Source organism: Marmota flaviventris, chromosome X (assembly GCF_047511675.1).
Source record: "Marmota flaviventris isolate mMarFla1 chromosome X, mMarFla1.hap1, whole genome shotgun sequence".
In the NCBI taxonomy this organism is placed as follows: Eukaryota; Metazoa; Chordata; class Mammalia; order Rodentia; family Sciuridae; genus Marmota; species Marmota flaviventris.
In genome coordinates this window covers 126,597,732-126,606,917 of record NC_092518.1, presented here as the reverse complement: position 1 = coordinate 126,606,917, position 9,186 = coordinate 126,597,732, and the positions used below count along the sequence as shown (strand labels likewise).

Here is a 9,186-nt window from a genome sequence, read left to right as displayed (position 1 = left end):
AGTGCTTAACAGCAACATGTGTCTAGTTGCTACCATAGAGGCAACACAGATATAGATGATCTTCACCACAGAAATTTCTGGTGGATAGCACTGTTCTACTTCCATGCATTTAACTGTTTCTTCATGCCCACTCTCCCTGGGGTAATGGCATGCCCAAGCATGTGGAGGGTGATTTGCATATTTATAAATTTTTGCATAGATAGATGTCTTGGACTAGAACAAAGAGCAGAAGACAATTTTGCAAAAACAAGAACTGAAGACTGGTCACAATAGTCCCTGTATTAATTTTCCATTGCTGTGTAAATTACCACAAAATTTGTGATTCAAAACGATTCCTATTTGTTATCTCAGAATGTTCATGGTCAGAAGTCCAGGCACCCTTAACTGGGTTCTCTGCTCACTGTCTGACCAGGCTGCAATCAGGGTTTCAGTTGCACTAAAGTCTCATCTGAGGCTGGGGTTCCGCTTCTAAAATTGAGGGTTCTTGGCAGAATTCAGTGTCCTGACACTGTAGAACAGAGGCCCTCAGCATTAATTTTTCTGCCATTCCCTTTCATGGGGTCCTTTTCACAACATGACAGTTTTTTTTTTCAAGGTAGTCCCAGTTTTAAAGTTTCACTTCATTTGGTCAAGAAAATGTCCCTTTTGATTAAAGTCAATTAATTAGGTACCTTAATTGATTACATCATAAAATCCCCTCAAATTTACCTTGTAACTGTTTATATACTCATAGGAGTGAAGTCCCAATTTATTCACAGGTTCTGCGCATCCTGAAGAAGAAAGGAGTATGCACACTTTATACAACAAGAATACCATTTTGTACATTCCATGGATTTTTAAGAGATGATTTTTTGACTAGGGAAGTTACAAGAAGTAGTAATGTACTTTCTTTTTTATATTTTATTTTTTATTTGTAGTTGGACACAATAACTTTATTTTATTAATTTATTTTTATGTGGTGCTGAGGGTGGAACCCAGGGCCTTGCATGTGCTAGACAAGTGCACTACTGCTGAGCCCCAGCCCCAGCCCGGAGTAATGTACTTTCAAAATAAACTTACTCAGAGGAAGTTTATTTCCTCTGAGTTACTTGAACTTTGATGAAAATATCAATTTAAAACCTTAGTCTTCTGATCCAACCATCTCATCTATTAATATATATTCTTAAGAGGGATATTCATATACTTTTTCAACCTAGTTACACTTTAAAATCCAAGTAACTTTTTGGTGTTTTTTTTAAATAAAAGTATCATATACTTATTGTAAAAATAAGTAGAATGGTATATGAGCACTTTAACTGTACAGTAAAATATGAAATTTACCCACTCTCAATCTACCTCCCGTTTTCCACTCTTCAGTGGTATTTTCTTTCAGATATTTTTTAAGCATATCTAGACACATATATTCCAAATATTTTATTTTTAGCACTCTTTTTGCATTGTAGCATGGAGATTTTATATACTTATGTGTATACACACATATTCTTAGGAAAGAGAGAGACATATAAAATCATAAAGATTATAAGAGAGTTTGTAAGGAAAAACTATTACAAAGATTAAATGCTCAGATACAACTCCTTATCTTATCCCTGTAATAAATTGTTGTTTGGTCTAAACCTGGTTTTAGCCTCCTTAGAACTAAGGTGTACCCTTCTCTAAACTCACCTGAATCTTTAATCTTTGTTTTATGTCAAGAGCTATTTTCAGACCATAATCACAGTTCTGGTGCTTTAAAGCATAGAGGCATTTTGATATCAAAAGAATTTGACTTTGTTCTTTTTAGGGAGACAGACAAAAATGCCTGCTTGAAATAATCAAATGGCAGCAGAGTTGGTTCTTTCTAATCCCAGCTTTCTCCCTGGATTAAGGAGGAAGAAGAAGAAATTTTCAAGGTGATGAGAAATATAACATCTCTCTGAACTCTTCTGCCATGGCCTTTTTGATATCCTTAGCGTATTGCAGAGTCCTCTTACTATTCTAGCAATAACCTTGTTCCTTATGCAGGCAAGATTTAAGAAGCTTGGGCCATATATTTTATTGTAAATCAGTTTTTCAGCTGGTATTAATATAACTGGATTCTAACTATTGGCTTCTTGCCTCTTTCTTTGTTATTAAGGTAGTATTTGCAGACATTTTTTGTGAGTGAAAAGGAATGCTATTGATAAGTAAGCTGAGGCAGGAAATGTAAAGCTGGGCTGTCCCATGCAAATGGGGCATATGATTCATCAACTTCTGATCAATTGGTGTCAACAAATGGTAATAATTATACTATACTTTGATTCACGGCCTACCAGGCACTGTACTAAGCACTTTACTTATAACATCTCAGTTAATCTTCATAGCCCACAATCCTATTAGTCAGGTGCTATCAGCATTCACATTTTAAGGATGAGGAACACAAGACTTACAAAGGTTTAGTCACACAAGTTCCCATGGCTAAATTTCCATATGCAGAGACAAATTACAGGGGGCTTAGACAGGGTGAGTGGTTGTGTCAGTTAGCTTGAAAACATGGGGGACTAGATTGACAAAATGAGTGGTGATGTATTTGAATCCCATAGACCTTGTGGCAATACCTTTAGCTGGGAATTCTTATTTTTTTTAGGAGAGAGAAGGGTTCTTAAGGTGTCAGGAGGGTCTGGGTGAATGGATTAGTTTTGTTGCAGTGTGCAGTGATTCTTTTTTGTATGACAGCCCATTATTGAGGAGATGAGACCCACCCATTACCTCAGGCTCCCTTCAGATGCCCAAGGATTTCATCTGTAACACATCAGACCTGCAGCACAGTGCAATGACAGATGACCCAACTGCGTTAACAGTACTCCAATACCATTTTTCTGTACCTACAGAACTCTTTGTTAGGAACATGCCAGGCCCAGTGATTTATGGATGTTTTTATGGTCAGAATTCCAGGAACGCTTATCCTCTGGATCCCTTACTTTAGCTATAAACTAAAGCTTGGATAAGCCTTGTCTCTTCAAGCAGATGTTGAGTAGCTGAAGTGCAGGAACCATACCATTTTGGCATCTCTCCAAGTGACTGTCACAGACCTAAGCACAAAGAGATTCTCTGCAAGAATCCTTTTTCCTTTTGTATTAGTTCTGAAATGCTGCTGTACCTGATTGCTACAAATTGGCAGGCTTAAAACAAAATAAGTTGATTAACTAACAGGAAATCAAATCTGAAATTATTCTCATTGGGCTAAAATCAAGGTATTGGGAGGGTTAAATTCCATTTGGAGGTGTTAGGATGGAATCCATTTATTTACCTTTTCTAGTTTCTAGAAACCACCTGGATTCCTTGGCCTGTGGCCCTTCCCTTCAGACCCAACAATGGCTGATGGAGTCATTCTCATGATGAACTGTTATAACCTTGTTTCAGGTGTCACATCTCCTTCCCTGGTTCTCATTTTCCTTTCTCCTTATTGTGTGGATAAGGACCTTTGTGAAGACATTGAAATCATTGAGATAATCCAGGAAAATCTCATCTCAAAAATTGGCATTCCTAAATCTATATACAACTTTAATTCCCTTTTACCACATAAACAAATATATTCACAGTTTAGGGGATTAGGATGTGTATATCCTTGGGAGAGGGGCTACATTCTGTCCCATAACATTTAAAATTCTTTGAAAAGTTGAGATGCAAAGAGCATAATACAAAAAAATCCACATTTATTCTCTTCTCAACATTTAAAAAGAACTTTTTTAGTTGTAATTGGACACAATATCTTTGTAGATGAACACAATAATTAAATATAATTTATTTATGTGGTGCTGAGGATCAAACCCAGTGCCTCATGCATGTGAGGCAAGTGCTCAACCACTGAGCTACAATTCCAGCCCCTTCCCAACTTTTTATTTAGTTGATTTTCAAGGATTATTCTGTGAGTGTGAGTAGTTTGGATATTATTTCATATAGTGAATACTAGTAAATTTTATTTCTTAGGTATTTCCATTTCTTGTTATATAAACATTATGATTATAAAGTGTTGTTTAACAGTTGTTTCGTAGCTGAGCAAAGTTGTGCACATCAAAATACCAGCAACTCAGGAGGCTGAGGCAGGAGGATGGTAAATTCAAACCCAGCTTTAGCAACTTAGCAAAAGCCCTAAGCAACTTAGTGAGATCTTGTCTCAAAAAAATTAAAAGTGGGGGCTGGGGGTGTTGCTCAAGCGGTAGCGCGCTCGCCTGGCGTGCGTGCGGCCCGAGTTCGATCCTCAGCACCACATACAAACAAAGATGTTGTGTACGCCGAAAACTAAAAATAAATATTAAAATTCTCTCTCTCTCTCTCTCTCAAAGTTTTTTTTTTTTTAAATTTTTTACAACATTAACAATGGTTAAAAGTGATACAAAATACTTATAAATATCAAGAAAAATAAAAAGGACATAAAAGAACCTAATATTCTGACATCTCTATGTACAAAAGAATTCCTCTCAAAACTAGTTTGTAGGTATTTTTTTTCAGAGCTTAAATTTTTAAGCCAGTAGTTTATTAGAAACTCATACATATGAACACACACACCTACCATCCTTGGATTATAGTTTATGTTTAAGACAGACTATGTTATTGAACTCAAGGACACAGTTTTAAAGTAGCAACTGCTCTAATTTTATGCATTTTTGTAAGTATTTATAAGATTTAAATGAAGAGAGCATTTTTTATTCCCTGATATCTCAGTAATAAAGTACCCAAATGCTATTTCTCATCAGTGCTATCACCTTGCCTTTATCTATTCCTAGAGCTTTGTTGGAATATTTTTTAAAAGTATATCAAACTCCTAGATGTAGAAAGTAAACTGGTGATTACCAGAGATGAGGAAAAGGGGAGATATTTCTCAAAGGGTTCAAAGGTTTAATTAGCAAGTTAGGTTGTAGTGATCTATTTCACAGCATGGTTATTATAGTTAATAATTAATTGGGCTGGGGCTGTACCTCAGTGGCAGAGTGCTTGTCTCGCATGTGCAGGGCCATAGGTTCCTTTCGAGCACCAGACAAAAAATGTTTACTTACGAATATCTAAAATTGCATTTTAAATGTTCTCACTATCAAAAAAATGTTATTTGAGGTAATGGATACATGAATGAGCCTGATTTGATCAATTTACAATGTATATATGCATGGAAACATTACATTGAACAACATAATATATACAATAATTATTTGTTATTAATAATAAAATAAAACTTTAAAAATTGTACAATTTTATGGGGCTAGAGTTGTGGCTCAGTGGAATAGTACTTGCCTCGTATGTGTGAGGCACTGGGTTCGATTCTCAGCACCACATGTAAATAAATAAAATAAAGGTTCAAAACTAAAAATATTTAAAAAAAAAACCTGTACAGTTCTAGCTAAAAGAGGTATTCTAATTATGGTTTAACTTTTCATTGTCAGTGTTTATGATCCTAGATCTGATTTGAGATTTTGAACACATGTATGTTGTATTAATAAATTTAATGCTCATTTTCAGCAGTAGTATACCACCTGAAATTTGTAGTACCTTGACTTAATATGGCTTTATTTCTGATTCACACCAAATCTAATATAGGTTCTCCTGGTTAGGATGCTGTCTTGGAAAAAACAACACCCAGCCTTGAACTTTGTGGTTGGGCTTCTTCCAGTACCTTATATTGTTCCATGTCTGCCCATGCAGATGAGTGAAAAAAGGCAGAACATGGAAGATTCCTTCAGGCATCTCATTTCCACTGCACTCCATTGACCAGAATTGGGTCATATAGTCCCAATTCAGCATGAGGGCAGACTGGAAAATACAGTTTTTCTCTATGACCTGGAGAAAAATGAAACTATGTGGTAAACCTACAGTATTAGTCTGTGGCACATTTTGTGGAGAGAGTTTTCATGTTTTAGATTTGGGAGAGACCTTCTTGTCTGTATCTTATTTTATAAAATCAAGGACTAAGACACAGTTGTGGTGGAGGCATTGCATGCAGATATAGAGTATCAGGCCAGTATCCTAATGCTCAGGATCTAGATAGCAAGTTGAGACTTTTTCAAGCCTCATTTAGTCTACTGTACTCTTTGGTGGAAAATGGAACCTCCTTAAAAGCACCTGGCATTTTGTGTTAATAAGTTTTCAATTTCTCTGGCAAAACACCTGAGAAAACCAACTTAGAGGAAGAAAGATTTATTCTGGTTATGGTTTCAGAGGCTTCAGTACATGGTCACTTGGCACCATTGATTCCTTGGCCTATAGTGAGGCAGAACATCATCGTATGGAGAGTGTGGTGGAACAAAGCTACTCACCTTATGGCGGCTAGGAAGCAGAAAGAAAAAGACAGGGAGAGAGAGAGAGAGAGAGAGAGAGAGAGAGAGAGAGAGAGAGAGAGAGAGAGAGAGAAAGATAAAGAGGTTGGGGACATTGCAGATCCAAGCTATAATACATCCCTGTAATGAAAATTGATTTTTGTGTGTGTATGGTGCTGGGGATTGAACCCAGGGCCTTGTGCATGCAAGGCAAGCACTCCACCAAATGAGCTATAACCTCAGCTCCCAAATTGATTTTTTAAGTTAAAGAATAAAGAAACGTACAGATTTACAATTGCTGAGATAAATATATATGTAATTTCCTAATATTTTAATAGATATTAATTTTCAAGTTGTGGACTGGTGCATTATATTATGTTAAGAGAGTGATAGGGACTGAAATTTGTTCATTTTGAAAGGTCCATTTCAAATCCAGTCTCATCCGGTAAAGCTTTCCTTAATCTTTGCTGGAAGTGAGCTCTCCTCCCTTGTCCAGTGGATTACTCAGAAGGCACTTAATTATCTTTATGCAACAATTTATGAAAAGGCAGAGCTAGTCATTGCCAGCTGACCTAAACATGCAGCTTGTGTGCTATTCAGCTCTCCACCTTTATCCTAAGCTGCAGCTGCAGAGGCAGAACTCACAGGAAATACACACACCCGTGTATGCCAGAAGCTATTTTATACAAGTGGGATTTTATAAATAACCACAAGCTCTTCTTATCTACCAAATCTCAACACCCCAGCTCTCCTGCATTCCCTGGAGAAGTGTGCACTTTCTAGAGGAGTGCCAGGAGAGAGAAAAGAAAGCCTTCAAGTTCACTCCTTTGAGTCTTTAACCCTGAGCTGCCAATGTTTGCATGTGCCATGACAGGTAACTCCAGATTACTGAATTCCTTATCTTAAAGAAAAAAAAAATGAGGATTGAGAATCCCTGTGTTGTGCTTTATCTGCATTTCCAGAAATAAAATGTTCTTCAGCAAGAAAAAGAAAGGTCATTGGACCACATTCATTATCACAAAAAGAAGATTGTAAGAGGAATTCTTAAGCACAGTGCTATTCAAACTAAATTCTGAGCAAGAATAACATTTTCTTCTTTATATTACCACATATTTAAAACACAGTCTTGAGCTTTTTGTTGGCAGAGCTGGAGGAGAAGTGTGCCTTGTAATCTAAAGATAATGAATACTCAGATTGTGTACCACTTGGTTCTGACCCATCTGTTCTCTGTGCATATGTACTGTGCTGTAATATATGGAGGACTCTTCAGGTTGAATCCCTCTGTGGCTATTTCTCAGACTTAGCTAGTTAAGTAGCTCTTAGTCTCTCCGGACCAAAGCCAACTTTCTGAAGCACCTCAGTTCTAACAGAGCTTTTAAAACCATCCTTCTCTTTTTCTTGGCTTTCAAAGACTCCAGTGATAAGCAGTTTACCCCAAAGTGAGCAAAGAAGGAAGATTTTCTCTGCAGAGGGAAGGGAGAAGTGGGTCTTTGTATTTTGTATTTTTGGATGGAGCTTTTATTGTTTTGTTGTTTGTTTTGTCTTTTTTTTTGTCTTGCAGTGCTTCATATGAAGATTCAAATTTACCTCAAATTCTTCTCTCTCAGGCCCTAACATGTACACCAATGATCCTCTGTAGGTGAACTGCCTGACTCATTTGGAGAGGAGTTCTCAGGACTTTGAGAGCCTGAGCCCTGGATACCAGCATCTTGGAAATAATGCTGAAAGGAAGTAGGAAGAAAGTTGCAGATGCTCATCTTTCTAAACTGCACTTTTCCATAATCATCACCATTATTGTTCCATAGCCCAGTCCTTCTCTTGAACTATTTGCTTGGAGCATCTTTAAGGAATGGAAAAGTATCTAAGGGTTTCTAATCTTGTTTCCTCAATATCTATTGTTTCACCTAATTTCTATCATCTGGGTTTTCTTTTCTTTTCCTTTTTCTTTCTTTGTTTTTTCTTTTCTTTTTTTATTCTTGTTCTTTTCTTTTTTTTGTACTGGGGATCGAACTCAGAGGCCCTCAACCACTGAGCCACATCCCTGGTCCTTTTTTGTATTTTATTTAGAGACAGGGTCTCACTGAGTTGCTTAGGGTCTTCCTAATTGCTAAGGCTGGCTTTGAACTTGTAATCCTCCTGCCTCAGTCTCTTGAGCCTCTGGGATTACAGGCATTTGCCACAGCACCTGGCTGACGCATCTGGGATTTCTTTGAAATCTCTGGCCTAATTACCTTTTTGATTTATTTAGCAATGTAGTGACTTCCCCCCAAACTAATTTTCCCCAATAATTTCACACATGTGAAAGGGAAGAGAAGTAGATCTATATACTCAAATCACCTTTTAAAAATTGAAACTCTGAGGCTGGGGTTGTAGCTCAGTTGTGGAGTGCTTGCCTAGTATGTGTGAGGCACTGAGTTCGATTCTCAGCCCCACATATAAATAAATAAAAATTAAGTTCTATTAACAATTAAAAAAATTAAGAAAAATAAAAACTGAAACCCAGATTTTTCTTTTTAAAATCATCTATTGTTGGTAATATACTTCATAACTGTATTCATTAAAAATAAATCAACTTTGTTAACTCTTCTAGTTTAAGGAGCTTTTTAAGCACTTGGCACCAATGATCAGCTAACCTAACTGATTATATAATTAGCATCTGAGCTAAGGGCCTTTCAGTTAGCATCATTTGGAGCTGTGGGTGCTCTGTGGAACTTTGTCCTCACTCATGCCAAATACTGATTCTGTGGCTTTTGTGGTGATTTATGTCCCATCTATTTTGATGTTCTTTGTAAACATCATTACTAGAGAATTAAGCTACAGTATTTAATATGAGGAATGTTCATCACATTATTGATACTTCTACCCTTGCTTCATTATATTGGTCCATTGAACACAATGAAGGATATCCCTGGTTAATAGCACC

General features: G+C 36.8%; 1 pseudogene; it reads right to left on the bottom strand.

The window, feature by feature from the left end:
• Positions 1–752: 752 nt before the first annotated feature.
• Positions 753–9,186, bottom strand: part of LOC139703168 (ribose-phosphate pyrophosphokinase 1 pseudogene) — a 107,890-nt pseudogene continuing 99,456 nt past the window's right edge.